Source organism: Silene latifolia, chromosome 11 (genome assembly GCF_048544455.1).
Source record: "Silene latifolia isolate original U9 population chromosome 11, ASM4854445v1, whole genome shotgun sequence".
NCBI lineage: Eukaryota > Viridiplantae > Streptophyta > Magnoliopsida > Caryophyllales > Caryophyllaceae > Silene > Silene latifolia.
This window is the reverse complement of record NC_133536.1, coordinates 189,802,519-189,820,061: the sequence shown is the minus strand read 5'-3', so window position 1 is coordinate 189,820,061 and position 17,543 is coordinate 189,802,519. Positions and strand designations below refer to the sequence as shown.

At 39.9% G+C, this 17,543-nt stretch overlaps 1 non-coding gene across 1 annotated transcript; it reads right to left on the bottom strand.

Annotated features, from left to right (window-relative positions):
* Positions 1-5,478: 5,478 nt before the first annotated feature.
* LOC141615476 (small nucleolar RNA R71) lies at positions 5,479-5,585 on the bottom strand. The gene has a single exon (XR_012529897.1). It is a non-coding gene; the product is annotated as a small nucleolar RNA R71 (small nucleolar RNA).
* Between the last annotated feature and the right edge of the window lie 11,958 nt (positions 5,586-17,543).

The following is a 17,543-nucleotide window of genomic DNA, read 5'->3' as shown; positions in this document are numbered from 1 at the left end:
CCTATTATTAGACTCTTCTAATAGTGAACTAATTAACTTCTTAATTATTTGTTCTTTGGATCTAGTGCATGCATAACAAAATAAAAGATTTATAAGAAAACAGTGTCCCTTACATTGTTAATTTCGGTTTTGTGGGCACAAGTAAGGTCTCCTACCTTCACTTGTTCTTGAGCTATGATGAGTAATAGGATGATCCTCCAAAAACTCCAAGTATAGAAGTCACTCCTCTTGATTGCACCCAAGATTATCCCTTATCTCTACTAAACAATATGTGCTAGATATTTGTTTAGTAGTTTACCTTAAAATTGATTACTAATACTCATATATTACATTAATAATATTAGTAATGTGATTGAACAAATTGGATCATCATTTCTCAAGTTTATGAGAAAGATGAAAGAGAAGAGAGGAAAAATGCATGTGTAAATGTTGCGTGTGAATAAGAAAAATGAATGATACAAAAGAAGGAGAAATTCTCCTCTTTTGTATATGAAAACCGGTGGAGGGAGTAGTCCAAGGCATGCATGGTCTTTTTCTTTCACCTTTTGTTCTTCTCAAGTGAGTAGGTGTGTAAGGCTATTAGGTATAGGCATCATTATTTTATTTTTATCACATAAAATAAAATAACCACTACCCACTAATACCTCCTCCATTTCGGTTCATGCACATAATATGGACCACCATTTTATTTTGTCAATTTGTCATTTGTCACACAACATGTTACATGTAGTATGTTACATGTTATAAATATCATTTTACAAATTAATTAAATTACATACAACAAATTGACTAGTGATACTTGATCACATAAATAAAATGGGTCATATAATTATAAATCACAATATCTTGTAATTATAAATAACCATTCGTTCTTATCTCTATTGTTTCTCAAACAATAAGCAATTTTAGTAATAAAGTATTTTATTACTAAAATAAATCTTATTTAATCCCATTACAATAAGATATAAATTTTCTCTCTCACTAATGAATTGTTCAATTTTAAGGAATTGATTAACTTGTATCGTCATACAATTAATCAATTTTACTGATTAGGGCATCATCCTTTAGGTGTGACCTTAAGGGATCAACTGACCACCACCGTCCTACGATAGTAACGTCAAACTCTAGCAAGCCAATCGTTGCCGATTAATGTTGATCAGTTGACTATATAAATGAATCATCCCTTACGTATTCTTAATATGAGATTTAAACATGATATTAAATCATGTGATCGCACTATTGTTGAGGACACATTTTCCAACAAATTTCCGGCACTTAGATGAGGAAAGTGGCTATTCTTTTGTAGATGCATCCATTACTTGTTTTGTGTGCTTAATGCTTGGATGTATCGCCATTTTGTCAAGCCCCACCTTGCCTTGCAAGAAGGCGTCTTACCTCATGGATGTCTTGTTGTGAGTTGAAGGGGTGGAGTGAGACCCGCTAATTGTCTGATAAGTGCATATTTTATATACTTTCATCCCCTATATTAGCTCCATTTTATTTGGTTTTTAGCACTTATCATAGTGTCATAAGCTAATATTTGTTGTTCTAGTGTATTTGCTTGTCTTAGCATGTTTTTGTAGGAATCTAAGCATTTAGAGGCTTTTTCCTATCATTTTATACACTAAGTTCATTAAGCTAAACAAGACTAAGTGTTGGACTAAGCATGGAGCATTGGATTGGGTTTTGCATGGAGAAATTGATGGATTATTATGTATAATGCAAATGTTGCCAACAATCAAAGTCAAGCCCAACTTCAAAGTCCAAGTCAAGGTGGAAAAGATAGGATTCCAAGCTACCTAGGATGCCAAGAATTAAGGTCTTAACCGGGTGATTAATCGCATAATTAATCACCAACATAGGATTCTCCAAGCAATTAAGAGGAGAATTAAGGCAAAGGAGCTGGAAACACACGACCCCGATCGGGGCCATGCAACCCCGATCGGGGCCACAGTCCTCTTGATGTTTTACGTTATGCTCTCCTCTCCTATAAATAGGAGAGGTGTTCCCAAGCTTTAGGCATCCAATCTTTACGTATCATTTTCACTTTACAATAGCCTTAAGCTTTATATTTCTCTCATTAGTCTTCTCATTTTAGTTTACAAGTTGTTAAGCTTTCTTTAGTTTAATCTTTCAACATTTGGTACTCAAGTTATTGTTCAAGCATTTTGTTATTCAAGCATTTGGTTATTATACATTTCTCCTTTACAAGTTCTTCCCTATTGAGGTATTCTTATTTCTAGTTTACAAATTTACATTTCTATCTTAGCTTACACATAGTTTATAATTAAAGTACTTAATTTAGATTACATTAGCATTATTTCTTATACGTGTTATATCATCTAGTTCTTATAAATCATTTAATCATGTTTATCATTTCTCTTAATATAACTTACAATTTACACTTTAACATGAGTAGCTAAACCTCTTAGTCTAAGGGCTAGGGGAGCCATGCATAAATCAAATATATACACTACTACAAATTTAGGCAACTACAACGCCCCTTTAACAACGATTATTCACGAAAATCACAATAGACGTTGTAGAATGTATGGCGCGAATTTTACTAAAATCAATTACAACGGGTATGGTTATACAAACCGTTGTTATTATTTTTCACAACGGGTCACTCATGCGGAACCGTTGTTAATAATTTGGCGCAAAATTGGCGCAAAGTTAGTAAAAAGTAATCACAACGGTTACTTTTGAAACCCGTTGTTAAAACATATTTGACAACGGGTGTTTTTTACAACCGTTGTTAAAACATATTTAACAACGGGTGTTTTTTACAACCCGTTGTTAAAACATATTTCACAACGGTTGTTGTTTAATAACCGTTGTCAATACCTTCCATACTATAAACCACACAAACAGAAGTCTGCTGCAGCCACAAAACACAACCCTTAATACACAAACACAAACACAGCAGACAAACAAACACAAAACACATACACACTCTCTTTCTCTCTTTCTCTATTTCTCTCTTTCTCATCGTCGCTTTATCTTCTCGCCGTCACTGTGATTTCATCGTCTATTACGTTCTGTATTTATCAGGTAAATCTCGCCGTCACTGTTAGTTTCATCGTCGTTATTTTCTTTTTCTATTTATTTCTTTTGCATATATGTGTTTTTATCGACCATTATGTTATTTGTTTAAGTATTGTTCGCATAATTAGTTTTTTTTTTGTTTCTAAAACAATGAAGAAGCAAGATGAAGAAGTAAGATAAACATAATTAATATATATATATATATATTTATAAATACATAAATTAAAAAAAAATTACATATGTAAAAATGCAATTCTTATATTTTCATGGAGGATCTTATTGTGCTCTATCGTATCCATCCTCTCCTCCTTGGCTATTTGGAGGTTCCGTTCAGCAGTTGCTATATCGTCATATAGCTGCAACTCGCTCGCTCCGTCAAGCCATCTTCTTTGGCGTGCTTGATGCGGTTCGAGCTTCCGCAAGGTAGCTCCTGAAACTTTCCTCAATATGGAGGAACCGGCGGATGAAGTTGTTGTTGTTCTCGATCATGGTAAGAGTCTTTAGGATGAAATCATTCATTTTGTTAGAGTTTTTTGAGTTTGATTTGAAAGATTAAGTAGAGTTTATTTTAACAGTTAGAGTTTGGAGATGAATATATGAGATAATAATGGAAATGTTAGTTGAGATATGCAATGTATTTATACTAAGCAATGTGTGTGGGTTGAGTTAATTGCTTTTTAATTAATAAATATGTTAGGAAGTTGTGCCATAATCATCATCATATCTCTCAATAATGCTGCTTCAAATCCGTTTACTAACCCTTCTAATTCCATATTATACGTTCATATGTACAGTGATGTCAGTAATAATGCATGCATCGGAATTCTAACAGGCCGTAATTATGCATGCATCTAGTAATATTTAATTTAATTTTTTTTTATTTTTTAAGAACAAACAACAACGGTTATTTTATAACAACCCGTTGTCTTTAGTTATAACAACGGTTTTGTATATTAAAACCCGTTGTTATAACTTTCCCCCCAAAATTGTGTCACACTTTCCACAACGGGTTTTTATACATAAAACCGTGGTTAATAGTTTTAACAACGGTTTCCTTAAGTAAACCAACCGTTGTTAAAACCTTCTACAACGGACGCATTAACAACGTCCGCTTTTTTATATAACAACGGTTTTTGACCGTTGTTATAGCCTGTATCTGTAGTAGTGATAACATGATAAGATAGGTTAAAAATAATATTGTCTAAATCTATCACATGCTTGTGCCATATTGTTTAATCTTTGTTTAAGGCCTTATTCAAATGATTAAGTTTGTTCATTCGTTCTATAATTCGACAGGCACGGAATTGAATTAGACTAAGCATGTATAGTAGGACGACCTAGTCATGGACGAGAGTTTCTCTAGGACCCGGTCTATGGTTGACACTAATATCGTAAGGTGGGTGTCTCTAAGCCTAAGCAATTGACAATGTTATTAGTACTGAATTTATCATAATCATATGTTTACTTTTTCATGTGTGACCCGAACCCCTTAGACTCTCTTTTAATTATATAGTTTACATCACAATTTTTATTAATCATCAAACAACCAAATCAAACCAAAAACGAAATCGACCTTGATAAAAATCTACCCATAGCAATTCACAACGTAATTCCCGTTTCCTTGTGGTTCGACCCCTATTACTACATTTACTTGTGTTTAGGGAATTTATCTTTGCATAGGCACGCGACAAGCCTATCAAATTTTGGCGCCGTTGCCGGGGAAACGGTTTTATTGCTTTTTGAATTGTCGATTTTTATCTTGTTTTTTTTTGTTGTCTTGAGGAACACTTGTTCCTTGAGACCGTTACTTATCATTTTCCTAGAAATTGTTGTCTTATGCCCAGGTCCTCTCGTAGTGGAGAATTGCTTTCACCGGATTCCGAGCCCGAGAAAACCTTTAGGAGAAGACGATGTTTTTGGAGGGAAGTGAAAGAAGCCACTTCTCCCATACAAGTTGAAAGTGCTATAAAGTCTTATTTAGACGATCTAGAGGTCCTTGAAGAGGAGGAGGTTTCTTGTTCATCATCTCCACCACCATCACCATCTACTACCAAAAAGATGGTGAGACTTTCCGATCACTCAAAGCCCACCGCGGCCATGCTACCGGCCGGAATCACAACCACTCAAATCACCGCGCCGGACTTCGAGATCAAACTGGCTTTTATTAGCCTTGTGGAGAGAAAGCAATTTGGAGGAAGTCCTTTGGAGGATCCCAATTTGCATGTGCAAAACTTTTGTGACTATTACTCCATGATCCGTCAAACGGGCGTCACCCAAACCCAAATAAGGGAAATACTCTTCCCTTTCTCTTTGAAGAACAAGGCCAAGCTTTGGATCAATAGCCTTGACCGCACCACCTTGGGAATCACCAATTGGGAGACTTTGGCTCTTGCTTTCTATCAAAAGTTTTTTCCACCGGAGAAAACTCAAACTTTGAGGAGCCAAATCACCGGATTCCGTCAACAAGCTCTTGAGAGCTTATATGAAGCTTGGGAGAGGTACAAAGAGCTTCAAAGGCAATGCCCACATCATGGGTTAGATGATTGGTTTCTAGCAATAACATTCTACAATGGATGTTGTGCCGAGTCCCGAAGGATTCTTGATTCCGCCAACAATGGGCGGTTTGATCAAATTGACACCGATCTTGCTCATTCCACGATCGAATCTATGGCGATACATGATGCCCAATATGTCAATTCCCGAGTTGTGCCACCCAAAGGTAAAGAAGAATACTCTAACAACTCCGTTTTGCTAGCTCAAATTGCCTTGCTCCAACAACAATTGGCGGAGAGAGATGCTAAAGATTCCATTCAACAACTCAATGTTGTGTCTTCAACAAGCCAAATCATCGTTTGTGATGGATGTGGAGGTGCGGGTCATTATGCCGCTCATTGCCGAGCTCCTATGGAAAAGGTAAATGCTTTTCAAGCTCTAAGACAAAGTTCATATCCACCGGGTACATTTTCCAACACATATAACCCGAATTCAAAATTTCATCCAAACTTGTCTTACACTAGCAATAATGTGCTTAACCCTCAACCCCCACCACAACAAAATGCCTATGTCCCTCAACAACAAAAGTATATCCCTCCACCGGGTTATCAAAATCAACAAAGGCCCCCACAAAACAATTACCAACAAAATCCACCACAAAATGGCCAACAAAATAATCAAGAAGTGGGTAAGCTCAAGGGCATGATCATCCAAATGCAAAGGGAATTGTTGGCTCAAATTCAAAAGAATGATCAAGCTCATAGTGCCGCGGTCAAGATGTTGGAACAACAAGTGGCTCAACTAGCCGCTTCTAACTCTCAAAGGAAGAACGGCCAACTACCTCCCCAAGGTGAGCAACCACATGAAACCGCTAATTCTATTTCCTTGAGAAGTGGTTTAAGCTATGATGGGCCATCCATGACTTTGGATGAAGAGGTGGTTGTTAAAAAGGCTAAGCTTGGGGGAAATGACAAAAAGAAGGCTAGTGAGGAGCCTATTGTTAAAGATCGTGTGCCATTTCCTCATCGATTGTTGATACTAAAGAGGAAGAGCAAGCTTGATGCCAAAGATGTTGGGTCTCCTATGCAAAAAGAAAGTGATGAGGTGGTTGTTGAAGAAATCTCTCCTAATGCTAAGGAGAGTGATGTCATTTCAAAGAAAGTGGATGCTCCCAAGGAGAATGAGAAAGAGATAGTGAAAGATGTGGAGGATGCTCCTCCCAAGGAAGTTGTTCAAATACCATTTCCCCATCGTCTAGCAAAGCACAAAGAGGAAGGTAAGTTTGCTAAATTTTTGGAAGTTTGTAAGAATTTACAAGTCACCATCCCGTTTATGGAATTGATTACCCAAGTCCCTTCTTACGCAAAGTTTATGAAGGAAATCCTCTCAAAGAAGCGATCCTTCAATGAGGTTGAGACCATTGCTTTCACCGGAGAGTGTAGTGCACTCTTACAAAACAAGTCTCCCCCGAAACTTAAGGACCCCGGTAGCTATTCTATTCCTTGCACTATAGGCACATATACCATTGATAAGGCCCTTTGCGACCTAGGTGCTAGTGTGAGTGTCATGCCCTATTCCCTTTGTGAAAAACTTAACATGGGTGCTTTAAAATGCACAAGTATTACATTGCAAATGGCGGACCGTTCTTTAAAGCGACCTCTAGGTGTCTTAGAGGATGTTCCCGTCAAAGTTGGCAAGTTTTTCATACCCGTTGACTTCCTCATACTTGATATGGCCGAGGACTCACAAACCCCAATTATATTGGGTAGGCCATTTTTACGCACCGCGGTTGCGCTAATTGATGTGAAAAATGGGAGGTTGACATTGGAAGTGGGTGATGACCGGGTTTCCTTTAGCAAAAACAATACCATTAGAAACCCAATGTTACAAGAGTCTTGTTATTTACTTAGCACTGTAGAATCTTCTTATGCCTCTACTACGCTTGGATCCTCACTAACGGATCCGTTGGAAGACGATATGGGTGTTGTTTGCTTTGTAGGTGATGATGCTAAGGACGCTATTGCTAAAAGTGGAAAAAGGAAGAAAGGGAAATTTTATTTGAAGAATTTCAAATGGTTGAGAAATGCAAAGATAGCTATGAAATCGAGCTTGGTTGGTGGCGAGCTCAATGACAAAACTTGAATCAAATAGCTTCTTACGTCGTGCGGGACGTTAAACCAGCGTTTCTTGGGAGGCAACCCAAGCTTTTTATTTGTTTTTATTTATTTTCTGCAATTTATTGTTTTTCGTAGATTAGAAATAAAATACTCAACTTGACGATGTTTCTTTTTGTGTTTTATAGGTGAAAATGAAGGGAGAAGAATTAGAAGTAAACCTGGCACGCTTCCCCATACAACAACCCCGTTCGGGGACGTGGTTTTCGAGAAACAAGAGGGAATTAAATCAATGCGGAAAAGAGTCAAAACCTGAAGAGGAGGTCAACCCCGATCGGGGTTGGTGGCCCCGATCGGGGTCGTGGTTCCGTGGATTTTTGGCCTTTCTTTCTTATGCGGGTGACGAGCAAATCATTCTATCATTTTTATAGAAACCCGATGGTACCTCCGTTCTCTTTCTCTACCATTTTTCTTCACTTTTTTTCACCTTAGTCACAAGGAAACATCTACATCCCCCGAATTCATGCTAGCTTGAGGGAAATTAGCAAATCGAGTTAGTCTTTAATTGCTTTGTATTTTAGTTTAGATCTTGCAACCCATTAGACATAACCTCTAGTCCTTGCTTTGTGCTTTGAGCCATTTTTATGGTTTGATTGGGTGATTTGGATTGTTGGCACATTGAGGACAATGTGATGTTTAGCTTGGGGGGGGGGGGGGGGATTGCATTTGCATATAGTGTAGTTTGCATGTAGTGTAGAAATTTTGAAAATTTTTGAGAGAAATTTTTGCTTTGTGCTTGCTTGTTGCCTACTTTCCTCTTTGCTTATCCTATTAATAGCTTGTTGCTAATGATTTATTCTTTCATGTTGGGATATTAGTTACATGGGGATGTCTTGACATAGTAGGTGGGAGATGAAGAATGAACCGAATAGGCTTGATCTTGACTTGTGGCAAGCTATAAAATGGTAAGGTAGAGCCTCTTTTTTACCGATGCATCCATATCCTTATAGCATTTTGGAGCCATTCACATGATATTTTTGCCTTCTTGACCCCTTCACAAACAATTTTCCATAGCTACATTATAACTTGCCTACCTTGTTGAGCTAGTAGCTTTGTTTGGTCTTGTTTGGGTGCTCAATTGGAATTTGTTTCAAAGTTTGAATATCATGTGAGCTTGGTCTTAATGCTCAAGAAAGAAAAAAAGAGGAAAATGAAAAAGAAAGATGAAAGAAAAATGATGAATTGAAAAAGATGAAAAAAAAGAAAAAAAATGAGAAGGAAATGAAAATGACATGAAAAGAAGTAGTATGCATTGAAAAGAAAAAAGTGAAGAAGAAGTTAATGTGAGAAATTCTTAAGCATTATTTATACATTTTTGAGGATTTTCTCATGATTTGAATTGCAAAATTGGGTTAGAATTAGGGATTGAGCATCCTTACATTTGGTTGTTTCTAGCTTGACATTAGCTCCACAATCCATAATACATTTGTTCCCCCTTCTTACCCATTACATATTGCCTTCTTCTTACCCATTTGGCTTCTTTATCATGCTTACATTTGCTTGTTTTGACTTACTAGTTTTGACGTGTTTACCATATTAGATTGCGGGCACATTATTATAGGTCGAGGGTAGTCGAGTGTTTATTCACAAAATTGTCCTTTCACATAAAAGAAGTTTGAGTGCCCCGTTAGAGTCCATAAGTCAAAAGATCATGCAAAAGCGTAAAGGTTCATTCAAAGTTTTATATGCTACGCCGTCGTGTAAATCTCAACCATGCTTTGCTTTATTCCTTGCCCATGTTATTTCGGGTTTCAAAATCATTATGCTTAGCTTGTTGGGATATTGCAATTGATGGGATTTGGTTTCTTGCTTGGGGACAAGCAAGGGTTTAGCTTGGGGGAGTTTGATAAGTGCATATTTTATATACTTTCTGTAATACCCGTCCTTTTAGGGACCCTTTGACCAGCGTTGACTGACCTTGGGAGCGGGAATAGTCTTAGAAGTAAGTGCTGAAGTCATCTTGGGTTGCGTGTTAAGAGTGGTACTCGATAGAGTAGAGGCTACTCGATCGAGTAGCTAGGTTACTCGATCGAGTAGGGGGCTACTCGATCGAGTATGTTGGGTACTCGATCGAGTACCCGCCAGCCGAGGGTTTTATATCGCGTTTTGTTAAATCCGCATATCACTTCCGCCACTTTCCTCCTATCTTTCAGTCGCCTCTTTCCCTTCCCTTCACCTCAAAACCTCCATGGAAACCTTTGTGAAGATCCTTGTGCCTTAGGAGAGCGTCTCTTGAGTCGGGTAGCGGTCTTTTGCTGAGTTTCTCCCTATAGGTATGTCATAATCATTATCCGTGTCCTTGTTCTTCATAGTTAGGGTTTGCTTGTTAGTAATCTAGAGTTGTATTCTGGTTATAGGCGTTGCTTGATCGCTGGACATGTTATCTGTCGGCATGAATTGGTTACGATGGCTTAAAGGTAGGTTCGCCTACTCAGTTTCTGTAGATCGTCTAGTGTGTCGGTCGTTGTGATAGTATTGTGATTGCTTGACTGAGTGGGGTCACTTGCGGGAGTGGCTTTACGCCCTAGTTTCGCCTTCTGTGGAACCCGCCACAGAAGGGATGTGCACATTAATGGACAGGGTTATCGCTCGGTACGATGAGCGGGGATTTGGTGGGTACGGCTGCGGTCCCCCACTGGCAAGACTGGTCTAGTGGACAGTCAGTGACAGAGATTGGTTCGACTGTTGTGATTGTGTGTGTAAGACTGCTAGCATCATATTGTGTTGATAGTTATAGTCGTCATTGTTGTGTCGTATCTCAGTACTGACCTTGTATGGTTGTTTGTTTGTTATGTGTCTGCCGTGATCCCTTATGGTGAGCAGTCGGTCTTAGCAGGTGTTGATGTTGTTGATAGCTGGAGTCCTGGCGGGGATGAGTCTTCACGAGATTCGATAGTCATAGCAAGTAGTCTCTGAGTTGTATCTTTTATTTAGCTTGGTTGTTTAAATCACTTGTAATACAATATTATAGTTCTTTTATTGACGTTTGATTATTACTGTCCTCGGGCAACCGAGATGGTAACGCCCTTATATCCTAAGGAAGGCCTAGTTAAGGCTCCTCTGAATATGGGGGTGTTACAAAGTGGTATCAGAGCGACGATTTTGGAACCTGTAACAAATGAACATAATGAACGTAGAGAGTCTAATAAAATGAACCTGGTGTATGTGTAATGGGAGCCCCGGCGGATGCTAGATTTTGGGTGAGTAGGCGCCCTCATTTCAAAATCTTGGCCCCATGATACTTAAGCCAGTCACGGGGTATGGGAATGTGGAGTCCGTGTGTATATGTGTGATGTGTATGTTGAGTGTACCGGGGCTACCTCCGGTTAAGTCTTTGTTAGAAGTTAGTAGGGGTGTGACGGTAGTATTTGGGCCGTGTAAAGTAATTGTTGATAATATTATTGAAGTTCTTTGAATGGTTAGTAAGCTTATATGATAGTTATGAGATATGTGACGAAGGTGATTGCTAGAAGTTAATGATGACGGAAGTTGTAAGCGAATTTGTGAATCCTGCCGGGATTACTATGATGATAGTTATAGAAATATTGAGTGATAGTCCGAATATTAGCATATGGTAATGTGTATGTGTTTTGTTAATTAGTTGAAGCTTTTCCGCTGCGTGACAATTAATTTGAGTAAAACAAATTGCTTATAATTGCGTCAGAGAATATGGATAGATTGAGTTGTTATGGAGAGTATATAATTATGTGTTATAGGAAAGTATAAGTTAAGGTTATTTACATGTTTCATTTTATGGTGAAAGCGAGTGTGACAGCAACACGTTAGGACAAGTTTTAAGTATGATAGGATGACGTGACTAAGCCTAAGAGTGACTCGGTAGCAGGTAAACCGAGTTGGGGTAGTTGTGTAGCGTAAGGTGGCATACACCTTGTTAATAAAGTGATACGTGGTGCGTGAGTAATGATTGTAATATGTGATCGAAGTGATAATTAGTGCCGAATTCCGAACTTAGTTTGGACTCGACACGTGGTGTTGTTTTGCAGGTATTTTGGCTTACTTCGTACTTCTGACCGAGTACTTAACTAGACTTGACCGAGTGCGAGTGTTTACTTGACCGAGTGGACCTTACTCGATCTAGTTAGGAGGCTATGGCGTCGGGATGTGGGGAAATTTCCTACAGATACTCGACGAAATAGCTCCTACTCGATCAAGTAGGGTGGTACTCGATCGAGTATCCAAGGCACTCGATCGAGTAGGGTGGTACTCGATCGAGTACCCCAGGTACTCGATCGAGTACCCCAGGTACTCGATCGAGTAGGTTACTGTACAGTGATTCCTACGGGTTTTCATAAAACCCCTATTCTTCCTATTTCTTTCCCATTCTCCTCATCCTTCCTCTATAATTCGAAATAGCTAAACCTAATTCCTCTCAAAATCTCTCTTTCTCTTGGGTTAGTGGTGATTCTTGGGCTAATTTCTCTGCTTAATTTCGTTTCTTTACTTTGTTAATCAATCAAGGTATGCTTTCCTTCCTAATTTATGCGATTTATTGCTTTGAATGTGTAAGAATGGTGAAATAATCTGAAATTCTCGGTTCACATGGGTAGGTTGTTGTTTTTTATGGTTGAAATATGATTCACATGCCTCCTTTTCATGCTTGTTGGTGACTAATTGCTGTAAATTAGATTAGAAATTGCAAAATTTGAAATCGAAATTTCTAGGGTTTCCAAAATTGAAATTGATTTTTGGTTATTTTACAATGGTTAGATGGTAGAATTGAGCCTTAAGTATTGTTTATATCATGTTGAAGGATAGATTCTGATGATTTTACCCTTAGAAAGTTGCCTTAAAACTCCGTCTTAAAAGTGCCTCAAATGGAAATTCGTGATTTATAATTGAAAATTGATGTTGTAATTGACAGTATAAGTATGAGTTGAACTTCAATATGAACATAGAAACAATAATTGAGGAAAATATGCCAAGATTATCACAGCTGTAAAGACCGTCTGAAAATTTTAGTTGAGTTGTTGTTCATAATAGTGAAGGGTGATAATGATATGTTCTAAGCTATTCTTGTCCATGAACTAGTAAGGATGACTCACATGTGATTAGAAGTGTGTTTGGAACAACATGTAGAAGCATGCTAGGATATTCGAATTTATTGAACATATGTAATCACCATGATAATTTCTTTCACAACTATGGCTTATGAGTAGTAATAACCTGCGCTTACATGTCAAATTTTGGAAACTGCTGGTGAATGTGTGTACTTAGCTTAATGTTCGAAGCTAACAGGCGTAGATTATGTGCTTTACATGTTGAAAGTTGTTGATAAATTGGTATGCCTAGCTGAGTATATCGAATTCGAATTACATGAAATAAATGCTTGAATGTTTATGCAAGTTGTTAAACTTATGCCTAAAGCAGATGCCGAGACTGAACCTTGGAATCCGCCAAAGTAAGCGGGGGAGGGGTAACCCACCTGAGACGGGGGAGGGGAGTGGACCTGTGGTACCCGCAGTCCCCGAATACCCTACAGTTGTTTTTGTTGATTTCAAGCAGAGGGAGCGTTTTGTAGCCTTACAAAAACGCAAAATGAGACCTACGAAGTGTATAGACACCACTGTGTTAGAGGAGTTGGAGATAGAGACGGATGTCCGTCACATATTCGAGACCTTGGGTTTTACGGGTTTGTATAGGCTGAGGAAGCATACTTACCCTTTTCTTACCTTGGAGTTCATGAGCTCTTTTAGCTATGACCCAAATGGGTCGACTATTGAGTTTAGATTGATGAATACCAGTTTTCTGTTGACTATGGATCTGTTTGCCTCTCACCTTGGGTTGGCCAAGCCTCCCAAGGACTCCATCACCGATATTCCAGCTGAGTGCGGCGTCTGCCGCCTAATGCCTTGCTTGACTAGGAAGCAAGCTCCCACCTCGAGCAACATGCTGATTAATGACGTTCAGCATATTACCTTGAGGGTCTTTCTCCGTTCTCTTTCGAACCTCCTCTATGACAGAAAGGATATCAGTAAATTGAATAATCATGAGGTCTTACTTCTGATGTCTTACCTCAACCCGGAGCGGACCAGGAAAGTGGCCTTTAATGCTCCTTCTATAGTTTGTGCTGCCCTTGCCTTGATGGCTTCTTCCTCTTCCCGGTACCTGAGTTGTGGTGCTATTGCCACTCGGTTAGCTGAAAAGCTAACCTCTTTTGAGGCTTCTTCGGAGTACGTGCCTCTAGCTACCCCAGTGCCTACCATGGATCATGACTACTATCTCGACCTGAAATGGTTGAGGACCTTGGCTGACGGTAGCCTAGCGTGGAGGGTGTGGGGCATGAGTTGGATGAAGATTCCAGCTCCTGAGCACCTCCCACCCACGGAGCCCTTGGAGCCGACAGTAGTGACGGTGGACTCCGATGACGAGGAGGAGGAGGATGATGACAGACCCCGCCATCTACAGACCTATCTCATCGACGGCACCATCCTCGAGGAGATGCCGGAGCCGACGAAGGGCGAGAATGCGGGAGTTCAGGTGGTGGAGAGACCCAGAGTGGTGAGGGGACCCCGTCGAGTGAGGGAGAGAGCCTCGGAGACTAGGCCACAGCCAGTAGCACCACAGCAGCAGCAGCCTTTTCCATGCTACCCTTACCTCGACACCCCGGAGACGCGATCCAGTTACTTTGCAGATAGAGTGTCATCTACCTTGACACTCCGGAACATGCACGAGATGGCGTACGCACAGGGGATAGGGACCGAGGGACCGCATCCAGTTTGGTGGAGTGGAGTTGGGGACTACTCAGGGGTTTTCCATTCCTACGGGGTGGATCAGTCGACGTGGGGGGCACCTCAGTCCTTCCCCTACGGTGGCTTGACTCCATGGTACGTGGGCCCAGGAGCAGGAGCAGGTACTTCGGGTGGTGGTGATGATGAGGTGATGTTTGAGCAGCAGCAGCAGCAGGAGTGATACTCCTTGTACTTGTCTTTGTTAGTGGTAGTTGGTTTTAGGCGTTGGTATCGTTGCTAGACTTTAGTAGTTATTTCGTTGAGACTTGATTTTTGGACTTGTATTATGGCCATAAGGCCGGATTTATTACTTACCTATGTTGCAGAATTGACCTTGGAGTCGGGAAATCATCTCGACCCAAGTTATGTGACGGCTATATATATATATATATATATATATATATATATATATATATATATATATATGTGTGTGTTAGTTTACGACAGGTTTTATAAAACACCTTGACCTGTAGGTACTCGACAGAGTACCTCGTACTCTATCGAGTAGCTGCAGGAAGGAAGGAGGAAAAAGTTTTCGACTGTAGGCCACTCGATCGAGTAGCCAAGACACTCGATCGAGTAGCATGGCACTCGATCGAGTATCGCTAGTTACTCGATCGAGTAGCACTGTTACAGGAGGTTTTCGAAAAATTTAAAATGTTCAATTGTTTTATAATTGTAAGTTTAATGTTTAATGTGGCTATTAGTGCGTAGTAACACCTTTGAACCATTAATTTTATATGTTGGAAGTCAAGTTTCGGTTTTATATACATCTTGATAACGATTAGTGAAGTGGTGACGGTTTCTTGTTGTTTTAACATTACAATATGTCATTTTACCATTTATTCATTGAAGTTACATTTCGTCATACGCTGAGCGTGCAATGTTAACGTGCTTTATCGTTGGTGACTAGTTGTCCCGGAGAGTCATGTATGATTTATAATTTAACAAGTTTAGGCTTAGCGAGTAATGTCTACAATAAATAATATGCTTTAACCCATGTCTTGAATTAGATAATAAGTTATATGCGTTGAAATTGGGTAGTGAACTTCGGGGACGAAGTTCCTTTTTATAGGGGAAGAGTAATGTCGCGAAATAAAAAGGTTGTTTTTGGAATAATGTTTTGCTTGTTCATAATGTTGTTGGTATTTTGTTTTGCTTTAATTACAAAAAAAAAAAAAAATAATATGTTGCAAGAGACAATCATGAAGAAATAGTTATAGTGCGATGAATCGTATTTGAATCACGTTGCCAAGTAACATGGTGGCATTAGTTGTACCACATGAAAGTTAATATGAGACATGTTCTAGATCGATAGTTTGATAGTTGTTTCTGCATGTTGGGTGATCGTGAGTGGCGATTCGCATTGCGAGCCAAATGTTTTATATATATATAGAATAACGGTTGACGGCGATAACGCTTGCATGATAGTGGTAAGAATCGATAGGTATAAGTGTGGACGGTGATGATGACAACATGGGGGGGATGGTATTTCCAAGAGATAATGGTTTGACCGGGAAGGTTGGTGAGATGGTGTTGGTTCCGTGTCATGAGCGGGAGAGATGAGTTGAACTTCGGAGACGAAGTTCTTTTTAAGGGGAGAAGACTGTAATACCCGTTCTTTTAGGGACCCTTTGACCAGCGTTGACTGACCTTGGGAGCGGGAATAGTCTTAGAAGTAAGTGCTGAAGTCATCTTGGGTTGCGTGTTAAGAGTGGTACTCGATAGAGTAGAGGCTACTCGATCGAGTAGCTAGGTTACTCGATCGAGTAGGGGGCTACTCGATCGAGTATGTTGGGTACTCGATCGAGTACCCAGTTTTCAGCGAGGGTTTTATATCGCGTTTTGTTAAATCCGCATATCACTTCCACCACTTTCCTCCTATCTTTCAGTCGCCTCTTTCCCTTCCCTTCACCTCAAAACCTCCATGGAAACCTTTGTGAAGATCCTTGTGCCTTAGGAGAGCGTCTCTTGAGTCGGGTAGCGGTCTTTTGCTGAGTTTCTCCCTATAGGTATGTCATAATCATCATCCGTGTCCTTGTTCTTCATAGTTAGGGTTTGCTTGTTAGTAATCTAGAGTTGTATTCTGGTTATAGGCGTTGCTTGATCGCTGGACATGTTATCTTTCGGCATGGATTGGTTGTGATGGCTTAAAGGTAGGTTCGCCTACTCAGTTTCTGTAGATCGTCTAGTGTGTCGGTCGTTGTGATAGTATTGTGATTGCTTGACATAGTAATTGTATTGTACTGTGATTGTGGTTGTGATCGTTGTTGATGGTTCGCGAGGCGTGGCCTCGGCTGAGTGGGGTCACTTGCGGGAGTGGCTTTACGCCCTAGTTTCGCCTTCTGTGGAACCCGCCACAGAAGGGATGTGCACATTAATGGACAGGGTTATCGCTCGGTACGATGAGCGGGGATTTGGTGGGTACGGTTGCGGTCCCCCACTGGCAGGACTGGTCCAGTGGACAGTCAGTGACAGAGATTGGTTCGACTGTTGTGATTGTGTGTGTAAGACTGCTAGCATCATATTGTGTTGATAGTTATAGTCGTCATTGTTGTGTCGTATCTCAGTACTGACCTTGTATGGTTGTTTGTTTGTTATGTGTCTGCCGTGATCCCTTATGGTGAGCAGTCGGTCTTAGCGGGTGTTGATGTTGTTGATAGCTGGAGTCCTGGCGGGGATGAGTCTTCACGAGATTCGATAGTCATAGCAAGTAGTCTCTGAGTTGTATCTTTTATTTAGCTTGGTTGTTTAAATCACTTGTAATACAATATTATAGTTCTTTTATTGACGTTTGATTATTACTGTCCTCGGGCAACCGAGATGGTAACGCCCTTATATCCTAAGGAAGGCCTAGTTAAGGCTCCTCTGAATATGGGGGTGTTACAAAGTGGTATCAGAGCGACGATTTTGGAACCTGTAACAAATGAACATAATGAACGTAGAGAGTCTAATAAAATGAACCTGGTGTATGTGTAATGGGAGCCCCGGCGGATGCTAGATTTTGGGTGAGTAGGCGCCCTCATTTCAAAATCTTGGCCCCATGATACTTAAGCCAGTCACGGGGTATGGGAATGTG